Source organism: Colobus angolensis, unplaced genomic scaffold (genome assembly GCF_000951035.1).
Source record: "Colobus angolensis palliatus isolate OR3802 unplaced genomic scaffold, Cang.pa_1.0 Scaffold7, whole genome shotgun sequence".
Classification (NCBI taxonomy): Eukaryota; Metazoa; Chordata; class Mammalia; order Primates; family Cercopithecidae; genus Colobus; species Colobus angolensis.
Window position 1 is genome coordinate 27,902,620 of NW_012120709.1, and position 15,761 is coordinate 27,918,380.

The following is a 15,761-nucleotide window of genomic DNA, read 5'->3' on the forward strand; positions in this document are numbered from 1 at the left end:
CAAGAAGTTTGGCAAATCCCAGAGAGCATAAATTCAAAGAAATCCATACCAAGATATATTAAAATCAAATTGCTGAAAACTAAAAAAAAAAAAAGAAAAACATCTTGGAAGGAGAGAGAGAGAGACAGAGAGAGAGAGAGAGAGAGAGCATCAGGAAATCAGGAAATAACAAAGCTAAGAGCAAAAATCAGCAAAATTGAAAGCAGGAAATAGAGAAAATAAAAGCTATTTATTTTAAAAGAGCAATAAAACTGATAAACATCTAACAAGACTGATAAAGAAAAAACAAGGAAGTCTCAGGTTATTCATATCAGGGATTGAAGAGGAGACATCAATACAGACCCAGACAAACAGTAAACAGACAATCAGTAAGGGAAGACTATAAACAACACTGTGCACATATATCTAACAAACTGCCAAAGCTTCCCCAAAATACCAAGACCAATCCAGGACAACTGGTATAGTTTAGTTTCTTTAACATAGCAAGGTCATGACAAAAAGGCAGGGAGAAGAGACTGCTCTAGATTCAAAGATACTTAAAAAGAACAATTGCCAACACAATGATTGAAACTTGATTGGATGCTGACTTAGGGGAAGAAAATCTGTCGTAAAATATTTTGAGGAAAATTTGGGGAGACACTTTGATCATGGACTAGATAGTATATGATATTACAGAATTATTGGTGCTGGGTGTGGTGGCTCACACATGTAATCCCAACACTTTGGGAGGCCAAGGCGGGAGGATTGTTTGAGGCCATGAGTTTGAGGTCAGCCTGAGCAACATCTCTATAAAAAATTTAAAGATTAGCCAGGCGTGGATTAAGACGGAGGATAGAAGGCATGACTAGCTTGCAACTCCCACTCGGACAGACAGAGCAGTGTGTGGAGACTCACATTATGAACCTCTGCTCCAAGAACTACCACAAAAACATACCAGGAAAGCCAAGAGGATTCACAGACCCTTCAAAGGAACCGGATCACCCCTGCAGGCTCCCTAAAACACCGAAAAACTGTGAGTCTGCTTGCTTTCTCAAAGGGGAGGCTCGTGGTCTGGGGCAAGTTCTCAGCCCTGGTCACTGGCTGCCTGGAAATAGACTTGGTGCTGTTGGAGCAGCATAGTAGAAGTGAGACTGGCCTTTAGGACTGTGGACTGCATGGGAGTGGGGTGAGGCCTGTGACTGCCAGCTTTCCCCCACTTCCTCGGTGACCTGTATGATTCAGCAGAGGCAGCCATAATCCCCCTGAGAATATAACTCCACTAAACTGGGAACCACATGCCCATTCCCCACAGCAGCCACAGCAAGCCCTGCCCAAGGAGAGGCTGAGCTCATACAGGCCTATCCCTGCCCCCACCTGGTGGACTTTTTCTATCCACCCTGGTAGCCAAAGACAAATGTGATAATCCCTTGGGAGCTCTATGGCCCTGCCCACTGCCTGAGACACCTGAATACTTGTACCTAGGGCAAGTCTGCATCCTCCCTATATGACTGCAGCTGACGCACTCTTGAAAGTGCCACCTCCTGGCTGGAGGCCAACCAACACAAAACCAGCACGCTAAACAAAAACACAACCAAGGACCCTCACAGAGTCTACTTCACTCCCTTGCTACCTCCAATACAGACAGATCACAGCACAGGACTCTTTGCAGATACTCCCCAGTACCAGCCCAAAGCCCAGTAGCTAACTCTGCTGGGTGGCTAGAACCAGAAGAACAAAAACAGTCACTACAGTTCAGCTCTCAGGAAGCCTCATTCATAGGGGAAGGGAGAGAACACCACCTCAAGGGAGCACCCTGTGAGACAAAAAAATCTGAACAGCAGCCTTTGAATCCCAGATCTTCCCCCTGACACAGTCTACTCAAATGAGAAGGAACCAGAAAAACAATTCTGGTAATATGACAAAACAAGGTTCTTTAACACCCCCAAAAGATCATACCAACTCAGCAGCAATGGATCCAAACCAAGACAAAATCTCTGAATTGCCAGAAAAAGAATTCAGAAGGTCGATTATGAAGCTAATCAAGGAGGCACCAGAGAAAGGTGAAGTCCAACTTAAAGAAATCAGAACATGATACAGGCTGTGAAAGGAAAATTCTTCAGTGAAATAGACAGCATAAATAAAAAATAATCCCAACTTCCAGAAATCAAGGACACACTTAGAGAAATGCAAAATGCACTGCAAAGTCTCAGCAATAGAATCAAACAAGCAGAAGAAAGAACTTCAGAGCTCAAAGACAAAGCTTTCAAGTCAACCCAATCCATCAAAGACAAAGAAGAAAAATTTTTTTAAATGAACAAAGCGTCCAAGAAGTTTGGCACCATGTTAAATGTACAAACTTAAGACTGATTGGTGTTCCAGAGGAAGAAGAGAAATCTAAAAGTTTGGAGAACATATTTGAGGGAATAATTTAGGAAAAATTCTCTGCCCTTGCTAAACATCTAGACATCCAAATAAAAGAAGCTCAAAGAGCACCTGGGAAACTCATTGCAAAAAGATTATTGTCTAGGCACATAGTCATCAGATTATCGAAAGTCAAGACAAAGGAAAGAATCTTAAGAGCTGTGAGGCAAAGGCATCAGGTAACCTATAAAGGAAAACCTGTCAGATTAACAGCAGATTTCTTAGCAGAAACCCTACAAGCTAGAAGGGATTTGGGTCCTATTTTTAGCCTCCTTAAACAGAACAATTATCAGCCAAGAATGTTGTATCCAGTGAAACTAAGCTTCATAAATGAAGGAAAGATAAAGTATTTTCCAGATAAACAAATGCTGAGAGAATTTGCCACTACCAAGCCAACATTACAAGAACTGCTAAACGAAGCACTAAATCTTGAAACAAATCCTTGAAACACACCAAAATAGAACCTAATTAATGCATAAATCTTGCAGGACCTATGTAACAATAACACAATTTTAAAAAACCCAAGGTATTCAGGCAACAAATAGCACGATGAATAGTACCCCGCATCTCAATACTAACATTTAATGTAAATGGCCTAAATGCTCCACTTAAAAGATACAAAATGGCAGAATGGATAAGAATTCACCAACCAAGTTTCTGCTGTCTTCAGTAGACTGACCTAACATGTAAGGACTCACATACATTTAGGGTAAAGAGGTGGAAAAAGATATTCCATGCAAATGAACACCAAAAGTGAGCAGGAGTAGCCATTCTTATATCAGACAAAACAAACTTGAAAGCAATAGCAGTTAAAAAAGACAAAGAGGGACATTATATAATGATAAAAGGACTAGTCCAATAGGAAAATATCATAATTCTAAACATATATGCCTCTAACACTGGAACTCCCAAATGTATAAGACAATTATTGCTAGATGTAAGAAATGAGAGAGATGGCAACACAATAACAGTGCAGGACTTTAATACTCCACTAATAGCACTGGACAGGTCTTCAAGATAGAAAGTCAACAAAGAAACAGTGTACTAAATTACACCCTACAACAAATGGGTGGGTATTTACAGAATATTCTACCCAACAACTGCAGAATATACATTCTTTTTTCTTTTTTTTTTTAAGATGGAGTCTCACTCTGTCACCCATGCTGGAGCGCAGTGGTGCAACCTCAGCTCACTACAACCTCTGTTCAAGCAATTCTGCTGTCTCAGCCTCCCAAGTAGCTGGGACTACAGTTGCCTGCCACCATGCCCAGCTAATGTTTATATTTTTAGTAGCGATGGGGTTTCACCTTGTTAGTCAGGCTGGTCTCAAACTACTGACCTCAGGTCATCCAACCGCCTCAGACTCCAAATTGCTGGGATTACAAATGTAAGCCACCATGCCTGGCCCAGAATATACATTCTATTCATCAGCACATGGAACATTCTCCACGATAGACCATATAATAGACCACAAAACAAGTCTCAGTAAATTTAAGAAAATTGAAATTATATCAAGTACTCTCTTAGACCACAGTAGAATAAAATTGGATATCAACTCCAAAAGGAATCCCTAAAACCATGCAAATACATGGAAATTAAGTAACTTGCTCCTGAATGATTGTTGGGTCAACAATGAAATCAAGATGGAAATTTAAAAATTCTTGAGCTGAATGATAATAGTGACACAAACTATCAAAACCTCTGGAATACAGCAAAAGTGGTGCTAAGAGGGAAGTTCATAGCATTAAACATCTACATCAAAAAGTATGAAAGAGCACAAATAGACAATCTAAGGTCACACCTCATAAAACTGGAGAAAGAAGAACAATCCAAACCCAAACCCAGCAGAAGAAAAGAAATAACAAAGATTAGAACTAAATGAAATTGAAATAAAAAACAAATGCAAAAGATAAGTGAAACGAAAAGCTGGTTATTTGAAAAGATAAATAAAATTGACAGATCATTAGCAAGGTTAACCAAGAAGAGAAAAGAGAAGATCCAGATAGGCTTAATTAGAAATGAAATGGGAGATATTACAACGGATACCACAGAAATACAAAAGATCGTTCAAGGCTACTATGAACACCTTTATGTGTGTGAACTAGAAAACCTAGAGGAGATAGATAAATTCCCGGAAATATACAATCCTCTAGATTAAACCAGGACGATGTAGAATCTCTGAACAGATCACTAACAAGCAGTGAGATTGAGACAGTAATAAAAAAATTGCCAACAACAAAAAAAATGTTCAGAACCAGATGGAGTCTCAGCTGAATTCTATCAGATATTCAAGGAAGAATTGGTACCAATCCTATTGACACTATTCCAAAAGATAGAGAAAGAGAGAATCTTCCCTAAATCATTCTATAAAGCCAGTATCATCCTAATACCAAAACCAGGAAAGGACATAACAACAAAAAAAGAAAACTACAGACCAATATCCCTGATGAACATAAATGCAAAAATCCTCAACAAAACACTGGCAAACAAAATCCAACAGCATATCAAAAAGATAATCCACCATGATCAAGTGGGTGTCATTATCAGGGATGCGGGAATGGTTTAACATATGTAAGTCAATAAATGTGATACACCACATAAACAGAATTTTAAAAGTCACATGATCATCTTAATAGAAGCAGAAAAGGCATTTGACAGAATCTAACATCGTTTTATGATTAAAACCCTCAGCAAAAGTGGCATGGAAGGGACATACCTTAAAGTAATAAAAACCATCTATGACAAACCCATAGCCAACACTGTAGTGAATGGGGAAAAGTTGAAAGCATTCCCTGTGAGAGCTGAAACAAGAGAAGGATAGCCACTCTCACCACTTCTGTTCAATATAGTACTGAAAGTCCTAGCCAGAGCAATCAGACAAGAGAAAGAAATCAAGGGCATCCAAATTGGTAAAGAGGAAGTCAAACTGTTGCTCTTTGCAGATGATATGATCATATACCTAGAAAACCCTAAAGACTCATCCAAAAAGCTCCTAGAACTGGTAAAAGAATTCACCAAAGTTTCAGGATACAAAAATAATGCACATAAATCAGTAGCTCTGCTATACACTGTCAATTGAGAAAAATGATGAGACAAGGCTTAATCATTTGCAGAGGTTTATTTGCCAAAGTTAAGGACATGTGCCTGGGAGACAAGTCTATGCCTTCCTCCGAAGAACATTTTGAGGGCTCCAAATTTAAAGGGGGAAAGAGCAGTATATTGAGACATATGCAATTTTCATGTAAGGTGTGTAGGGGAAAATAGTCGTTCATACCTTTGGCCCAGTGAATGTGCTTCTTTTTTTTTTTAACATAAGAGGACATAGGCAAACAGGGCAGAGGAAAAATTCAGAGAATCTGCATTTTACATAAGATAACATAGACAAAAATGCAGTAGGGAAACAATCAGATATGAATTTATGTCTGGTGGGCAAGAGGTGACTGCACCTGTAAAGATAAGCTATCAGTTTACACTGCCATGGTGAAATTTTAACAGAAACACATTAAAAAATCTTGCAGCTCACTAGGAATTTCCTTTTGGACAAAATACGGGGGAGGCATGTAGCTTTTCTTCTTGTAGCCATCTTATTTAGGAACCAAAATGGGGAGGCAGGTTTGCGTGACCCAGTTCCGAGTTTGACTTATCCCTTTCCGGCTTAATGAGTTTGGAGTCCCAAGACTTAATTTCCTTTCACAACACCAACAGCGACCAAGCTTAGAATCAAATAAAAAACTCAACCCCTTTCACAATAGCTGCAACAAAATAAAATACTTAGGGAATGTATCTAACAAAGGACATGAAAGATCTCTACAAGGAAAACTACAAAATGCTACTGAAAGAAATCATAGATGACACAAACAAATGGAAACACATCCCATGCTCATGGATGAGTAGAATCAGTATTGTGAAAATGACCATACTGCCAAAAGCAATCTACAAATACAATGCAATTCTCATCAAAATATCACCATCATTATTCATAGAACTAGATAAAACAATCCTAAAGTTAATATGGAACCAAAAAAAGAGCTTGCATAGCTAAAGCAAGACAAAGCAAAAAGAACAAATCTGGAGGTATCACATTACCCAACTTCAACCTATACAATAAGGCTATTGTCACCAAAACAGCATGGTAATGGTATAAAAATAGTCACATAGACCGATGGAACAGAGTGGAGAACCCAGAAATAAAGTCAAATACTTACAGCCAACTGATTTTCAACAAAGCAAACAAAAACATAAAGTGGAGGAAAGACACCCTATTCAACAAATGGTGCTGGAAAATTGGCAAGCCACGTGTAAAAGAATGGATCCTTATCTCTCACCCTATACAAAAATCAACTCAAGATGGATCAAAGACTTAAATCTAAGACCTGAAACCATAAAGATTCTAGAAGATAACATTGGAAAAATTCTAGACATTGGCTTAGGCAAATACTTCATGACCAAGAATCCAAAAGCAAATGCAACAAAAACAAAGATAACTAGCTGGGACTTAAACTAAAAAGCTTCTGAACAGCAAAAGAAACACTCAGAGTTTACAGACAACCCACAGAGGGGAGAAAATTTTCACAATCTATACATCTGACAAAGAACTCATATCCAGAATCTACAAAAAACTCAAACAAATCGGCAAGAAAAAAACACAAAAACAAAAAACAAACAATCCTGTCAACAATGGGCTAAGGTCAAGAATAGACAATTCTTAAAAGAAGATATACAAATGGCCAAGAATCATATGGAAAAATGCTCAACATCACTAATTATCAGGAAATGCAAATCAAAACCACAATGCACTACCACCTCACTCCTGTAAGAATGGCCATTATAAAAAAAAAAAGAAAAATAAAAGATGTTGGCTTGGATGCAGTGAACAGGGAACACTTTTACACTGTTGGTGGGAATGTGAACTAGTACACCCACTATGGAAAACGGTGTGGAGCTTCCTTAAAAAACTAAAAGTAGATCTACTGTTTGATCCAGTAAACCCACTGCTAGGTATCTACTCAGAGGAAAAGAAGTCATTATACAAAAAAGATACTTGAACATGCATGTTTGTAGGAGCACAATTTGCAATTGCAAAAGTATGGAATCAGCCCAAATAGCCATCAGTCAATGAGTGAATAAAGAAAATGTGATATATATGTTTCCATTCACTCACTATTGTATAATTAAATCTAGAGAGGAGAGGGTTTGTAACACAGTGATGAATTCCAAAACTTGGCCTTATAAGTGGATTGATGATAATGACCACTCTATTGTCTCCTGATTGGAGTCTTTGTCTTAGTGTGTCACCTTGAGACATTAAAAACAAACAAAATTCCATGAAGACCTTGGTTTTGGCATGTACCCCGCATTTTTGGAACTTTATGTTCTAAAGGGCCTCTAGAGGAAGCCATATGGGATAGTGGAGAGATGGGAAGGGAGCAGAGTGATATGAATAAAAACATAATCAGCTGGCCAGGTGCAGTGGCTCATGCTTGCAATCCCAGCACGCTGGGAGGCCAAGGCGGGAGGATTGCTTAAGGCCAGAAGTTCAAGACCAGCAACATAGCGAGATCTCATCTCTACAATATGTTGCCTGAGCCCAAGAGGTCAAGGCTGCAGCGAGCCATGGTCATGCCTCTGCACTCCAGCCTGGGCATAGAGCAAAAAGAAGAATTACTGTTAATTTTTTGTTAGGCACGATAATGGCACTGGAGTAATGGAGAGAAAAATGTTATTGATTATTTTGAAGATGCAGACTGAAGTGCTTAATGATAAAATGTTAGGATGTTTGTAATTAAAAAATATATTGGCAAAAGTAAAGGATTTGAATAGACACTTCTCCAAAGATATAAAATGGCCAACACACATATGAAAAAGTATTCAACTACTTGTTGGAGAAATACACATCAAAACCACACAATACTATCTTATATCCATTAAGGTGGCCACTATTAAAAAAATCTTGAACTAAATAATAGAAAATAACAAGAAAAAAAAAAACAGAAGATAACAAGGATTGAGGATGTGGAGAAATTCAAACCCTTGTGCACTGTTGGTGGGAATGTACAATAGTGTAGCCACTACGGAAAATAATATGGAGGTTCCTGAAAACATTAATAATACAATTACCATAGGATCCAGCAAGCCTGCTTCTGGGTATCAAAGAATTGAGATCAGTATTTTAAAGAGGTATTTGCAAACCAATGTTCATAGCAGCAGTATTCACCATAGCCAAAACGTAGAAACAACCAAAATGTCCATCAGTAGATAAACACACTGTGGTATCTATGTACAACGGAATATTATTTAGCCTTAAAAAGAAAGGAATTCTGTCACGTGCTACAATATGGGATGACCTGGAGGATATTATGCTAAGTGACATGAGCCAGTCACAAAATGTCAAATGCCATATGATTACCCTTACATGAGGTACCTAGAGTAGTCAAATGCAGAGGCAGAAATTAGAAGGGTGGCTGCCATGAGCTGTGGAAAGGGGAGAAAGGGAAGTTGTTGGATGGGTGTGGAATTTGAGTTTGGAAGATGAGAGCATTCTAGAGATCAGTTTCACAGCAATTTAAGTATACATGACAGCACTGAGCTGTACACTTACAAATGGTTAAGATGGTAGATTTCATATGCCTTTTTAATACAATTAAAAATTTTAAACATTCAGCAAAAACAAAACAAAACAAAAAACCCACAGCAATTATGGGAAAATATTAGCGATATGGTTTGGCTCTGTGTCCCCACCCAAAGGTCCTCTTGTAGCTCCCATAATTCCCACGTGTGGTGGGAGGGACCCAGTGGGAGATGATTGAATTATGGGGGCAGCTCCTTCCTGTGCTGTTCTTGTGATAGTGAATGGATCTCACGAGATCTGATGCTTTAAAAACAGGAGTTTCTCTGCACAAACTCTCTGTTTGCCGCTGCCATCCACCTAAGATATGACTTGCTCCTTTTTGCCTTCCGTCATGATTGTGAGGCTTCCCCAGCCACGTGGAACTGTGAGTTCTCCATTAAACCTCTTTCCTTTGTAAATTGGCCAGTCTTTATTAGCAGTGTGAAAATGGACTAATACAATTAGCAATTGTTCCACCTACATGATGGATATAGAGGTGTTCATTATATTTGTCTATTTTCTTTGACTTTTACAACACTTTTTAGAGTTAAAAGGATAAGCATATAGTAATGTCTAATATATTCTGAATGGAACGATCTTCTTGGGCCAATTCTTCTCTTACCCTTCCTTTTACCTAGTGGTCTCATATTGAAAACACATCTCTCACTCTCCCAGTGAAAACACAAATTCAACTCCGAGAGCACTGATGACTGATAGAAATATGACTGCAGGTTTTGTGTGGAGACAGAGAAAGCAATGATATCACACCAAAAACTCCCTAAAATCCATCTGTCCCTCCCTCCATCTCCTACTCCCTCCCCAGCGCTTCAAAGCTCCCTTCCCTAGAGCAGATACTACATCCTTCTCTCTCCCCACGGAAGGATCTGTCTTCCCTCCAGGCCGCCTTTGTCTTTTCTCGTTTCTCCCGCTCTTCCACATCTCCCAGAATCCTGTTCCCATTCATTTCCAACTCAATAAGACAAAAGCTTGTGAGTCTGCTCGGGCCTCTGCTTGGGACCCTTGGTTCACCTGGTCCCAGACTACATGGAGCTGTGGGGAACAATGGCTTCCTGTTATGTGGGGTTTAACCAAGGATTGATATTTACGGAAAGAGTATTCAGAGCCGTGTTCTTTTGTTCTCTCTGAAGTATTTATCTAACATTCCTTAATCCATGAAGACATTTTCATGTGAATCTTTTTTTTTTTTTTTTTGAGATAGAGTTTTGCTCTTGTCACCCAGGCTGGAGTGCAGTGGCATGATCTCGGCTCACTGCATCCTCTGCCTCCTGGGTTCAAGAGATTCTCCTGCCTCAGCCTCCAGAGTAGCTGGGATTACAGGTGCTCACCATCACACCCGGCTAATTTTTTTTTTTTTTTTGTATTTTTAGTAGAGACAGGGTTTCACCATGTTGGGCAGGCTGGTCTCGAACTCCCGACCTCAGGTGATCCACCTGCCTCATCCTCCCAAAGTGCTGGGATTACAGGTGTGAGCCACCCTGCCGGGCTCATGTGAATCTTTTATCCATTTATTCCTCCACAAAAGTAGCATGCTTTCAAAGCACAAAAGATTACTGCAAGTCTTTGTGGGCAAGTAGTTTAGTGTTGATTCAAGACACTAGAAAATACGTGATATTAGCATGCCTCACATCACAGGAGAGGCTACCTTTTTATATGTAGATATCACTTACTTTCAGGGTGAGAGAATTGACCTATTGTCATTAATTTGCCATACATTTATTGACAACCAACTATATGTAGAACACTATTAGGACTTTGAGAAACTGCTTTTGACTTTTAAAAGGAGATTTATTTGCACAGCTACATCCCAAAATAGCAAAGTGTTATCGCCTGCTTCTCTAGAATCCCAGTTGGAGCTTGGAAATTAAACCTTCAGTGCATTTACATAGAAGTAGGAAAATTTCTCTTCCCTCTATGAAGGGGCAGGTTAGGTCTAGGAGAGGGTAGCCACCCTTGATGATCCACCTCCAGGGCCAACATCTCCATTTACAGTCTGGACACAGGCCTACCTTAGCCTTAGCTCACTTGGATCAAGTGAAGAGAACTAGTTTCTCCCAGAGAAAGCAGAGCTCCTAAAATTGTTTCTGAGCTTTAAGACCAGACAATTCTCCCTGAATCTCCATACCTCCTGTCTCCCACTACTACCCAGTGGCCTAAGTCTGTACAAATTCCTTGAGAAAGCAGTGGCTCTTCCTTGGGGCAGGGCCACCCCATATTAGCACCATGGCCCAGCCCTAGACCCTGGTACCCGTCTTCACACCAGTTTTCTAGCCAGTTGAACCAACCCCAGTGTCTAATTTAACATCCTCCCTACCATCAATTGCTCCCCAAAAGGGCTTGCGTCTGTTATCATAAGGCCAAAAAAGGAGATTTAGGCTGGTTCTTCGGTCAGCACTGTCCTACCACATCCCTCATACATCAGTGTTTCAGAGTCTCATCCAGGGCTCCAGTCAGAAACCTGACTAACAAGAAGCTGGGAGGAGACACAGCCTCACATTTGAACCTTTTGAAGCCAGAGAGAATGCTAAGACTTTTCCATGCTTGAGCATCAGGCTGGTAGAGCTCAGAACATTTGGTGTCTTCCATATATAGAGTCTGTAAGGTCTCAGCTTCCTGGTTTCTAAATGCAGTCATGTTTATCTGCACTGTTGCTTTGGTAGAGTTCCCAGTCCTGACGATGCTTCCGAGTCACCTAGCGAGCTTATTTTAGATTCCAGAGAGGCTGATTCCACGAGTCTGATAAGTTGGGGCCCTACAAAAGATCTGGGGTGATTTTGAGGCAGCAGGTGCACGAGCTAGCATTTGGAAACAATTGGTGTACACTGTGGTGCTGGATAAATGAAGAGCCCAGTGGCCTCCTAGGATCTTAGGTGGTGACTGTGTCATTTAGGCCAGTGTTCCCCATTTCTTTTTGGTGCCAGGGATCGGTTTTGTGGAAGACAATTTTTCCACGGATATGGGGTGGGGGAAGTGGGAGGGGATGGTTCTGGGATGAAACCGTTCCATCTCAGATCAGCAGGCATTAGAATCTCATAAGGAGTGCACAAAATCTCCCACACGCTCAGTTCACAATAGGGTTTGCGCTCCTATGAGAATCTGACAGGAGGCGGAGCTCAGACTATAATGCTTGCTGGCCTGCCGCGCACCTCCTGCTGTGTGGCCTGGTTCTTAACAGGCCATGGAAGGGTACTGGTCAGTGGCTGGGGGTTGAGGACCTCTGATTTAGGCTACTCTGAGTTTTTCTAAGATTCCTAAGAATCCAGTTATCATGGCCACATCACAGTTTTTTCAGGATGCCAGTTCTGCACAGCTCCATTTCACCCTCTGGAACAGAAAGCACCACAGCAGCAAAGCAGAGCTAGCTGACATGGTGAAGCCCTAAGCATGAAAAGACACTTGACAAACTGCATTTCCCCTAAACAGTTCTCAACAGCCCTTTGAAAATGCAGCATAGCTTATTTTATGTAATATAAAATCAGCCTCTAAATCATGGGCTCAAGGGATCCTTCAGCTTCAGCCTCCTGAATAGCTAGGACTACAGGTGCACACCACCATGCCCAGCTAACTTTTAAAAAAAGGTTGTAGAGATGAGATATCACTGTGTTGCTGGTCTTGAACTCCTGGCCTCAAGCAATCCTCCTGCCTTAGCCTCCCAATGTACTGGGATTACAGGCATGAGCCCCTGCACCTGGCCTGCTGATTAGATTTTTAATCATATCACTCTGCTCCCTTCCCATCTCTCCACTATCCCATATGGCTTCCTCTAGAGGCCCTTTAGAACATAAAGTTCCAAAAATGCGGGGTACATGCCAAAACCAAGGTCTTCATGGAATTTTCTATTTGTTTTTAATATCACAAGGTGACAAACGAAGATGAAGACTCCAATCAGGAGACAATAGAGCGGTCATTGTCATCAATCCACTTATAAGGCCAAGTTTTGGAATTCATCACCGTGTTACAAGCCCTCTTCTCTCTAGATTTAATTATACTATAGCAAAAGAATGGAAACAAATTAAATAACTATCAATGGGGTACTGATAAAATGAGTTATGATACTTCTATACAGTGGAAAAGTATGCAGACCTACAAAAGAATGAGAAAGTATTTATGCCTTGATTTGGAAAGATCTTTATGGATAAGATGTTAATTGAAAAAATAAAAGCAAAACACAGAATCAAAGAGAGAACATATGTATGTATTTGTTTATAGCTAATTATATGTGCATTTCTGAAATACCCTTAAAAATAACATTATTTGCCTCTGAAGAGAGCTAAGTGACTAGGGGAAAGGATATGAAGGAAGATTCACATGCAATCATTTAAACTGTAATGTATTACGTATTCAAAATATTAAATTAAAAATACATGTACACGTGAACAACTCAAGTATCTACATTGATTTTGGGAAACAGAGGTAATATGAATGGAGCTAACTTAAAAGTATTTAAATTTAGTTTTAGTTTGGTTTTACTTTTTTTTCCAACAGATTTGCCTCTCTAATCATGTTTTGCTCACCCTAATTTTAGACCAAGTCTGAATTAAATGAACACACACCAGCTGGACAGTAGGAGGAAGCAGCTAAGAAGACAGTCTAGAAAAGAACATTTGCTTTGGGTGACTGATGTGCAAATAATGAAGAGTGGCCCTGGTTTGCAGCCCAGCGGCCTCCTGAAGGTGACAGCATTAAAGTTAAGACCCATTGCAACAGTGCCCTGGCATTTGCACAGAGTCTAAATCAATGTAAAACTATGGCAGTTGATTGCAAAACTGGCCCTGATTATTGTCATCCTTGTAGCCTCCTTGTTACAATTCGGCTTGTAGCTCTTCTTATCAGGAGGTAGAGTCTACTTCGCTGCCTCTTGACTTGGGCTGGCCTTTGGGATTGCTGGGCCAATACACTGAAGCAAAAGTAATGTGTGAGATGTGCCTGTCCAAGCCTAGGCATTAAACGGTCATGGAAACTTTACTCCCGTTCTTGAAATCTGTCTTGACCATGAGTCAAAACCTGGACTAGTCTGTTGGGATGAGAGACTACGCGGACCCAGGCTGGGGTCCTGGACATGTGAGACAGCCCAGCCGACATGTGAGACAGCCCAGCCAAAATGTGCAAAGCTAACCTGAAGCTGACCTGCAAATTGAGCACAAAGACACAAGAGAGTCTATCTGGGATCAGAACTGCCCAGCTGACCCACACACTCATGAGTTAAATAAAAGCTTATTGTTTGAAGCCACTGGATTTACATGGCCATTTTTTATGTAGCATTACTGTGGAAGCAGATGACAGGTACGGAACTCTGTGGCTGTCCTAGCTTCTTTCCTTTCCACCTCTACTATACTGTTGCCTTCTCACTATCTGTAATATGTTTCTCTGACATACTGACTATGTCAAATTAAAGGGACATTAAAACAGCAGGTGCGGCTGGGCGCAGTGGCTCATGCCTATAATCCCAGCACTTTGGGAGGCCAAGGCGGGTGGATCACGAAGTCGAGAGATCAAGACCATCCTGGCTAACATAGTGAAACCCCAACTCTACTAAAAATACAAAAATTAGCCGGGTGTGGTGGTGGGCACCTGTAGTCCCAGCTACTCGGGAGGCTGAGGCAGGAGAATCACCTGAACCTAGGAGGTAGAGGCTGCAGTGAGTCAAGATCACACCACTGCACTCTAGCCTGGCCACAGAGCAAGACTCCATCTTAAAAAACAAAAACAAAAACCAGCAGGTGCGAGAAGATCACTCTGACCTTGCTTCTGTTTCTTAAAAGAAGGAGAGGAAATTCCCATGTGAAAGATGTCCTCCCTATAACAGAAGGAAAGTATCATTCTCATCATCAAGGACAAAAAGTGGAGGTGGAAGGGAATCTGTATAAACAAATCTTGTTAAACTAAACCTACATGCCTAGCCACTTCTCCAGCCAACAACTACTCTAGCCCAAGCTCCTCTGCCTTGTCACATTTTCATAATCTACTGCTCTTTGTCTAGGTCAGCATGCAAATGTTCAACTCTGTGTCTTTGGCCCTTTTCCTTATGAAGTCTCCTGTGCCATAGAAAACTCGTATTAAATAAATTTGTTTGCCTTCCTCCTGTTGATGTGTCTTATGTCAATTTAATTCTTAGGCCCAGCTGAAAAACCCTAAGAGGGTAGAGGTAAATTGTTGCCTCCTCTATACAACTCCTCAGTCCCTGTCGTAAGCTCAGCTTGCTAAAGAGCACCCATCATGTGTCCAATCATTCATCCATGGTCATACATCGTCCCTGATCACAAGGAATGGATAGTCACATGGGGAGGCAGGTGGACACCTTACTACTGCAAGAATGGCCATAATCAAAAAATCAAAAAATAATAGATGTTGGCGTGGATGCGGTAAAAGGGAGCACTTCTACATTGCTGGTGGGAATGTAAACTAGTACAACCACTATGGAAAACAGTGTGGAAATTCCTTAAAGAGCTAAAAGTAGAACTACCATTTGATCCAGCAATCTCACTACTGGGTATCTACCCAGAGGTAAAGAAGTCATTATATGAGAGAGATACTTGCGCTTGCATGTTTATGGCAGCACAATTCACAATTGCAAAAACGTGGAACCAACCCAAATGCCCATCAATCAACAAGTGGATAAAGAAACTGTGTGTGAGAGAGAGATATATATAATTTATATATATATAAAATGAAGCAATATATAGCCATAGGTCTGTATGGGGAAAAAAGAGGAATAAACATATAAAGCAAAAAATAC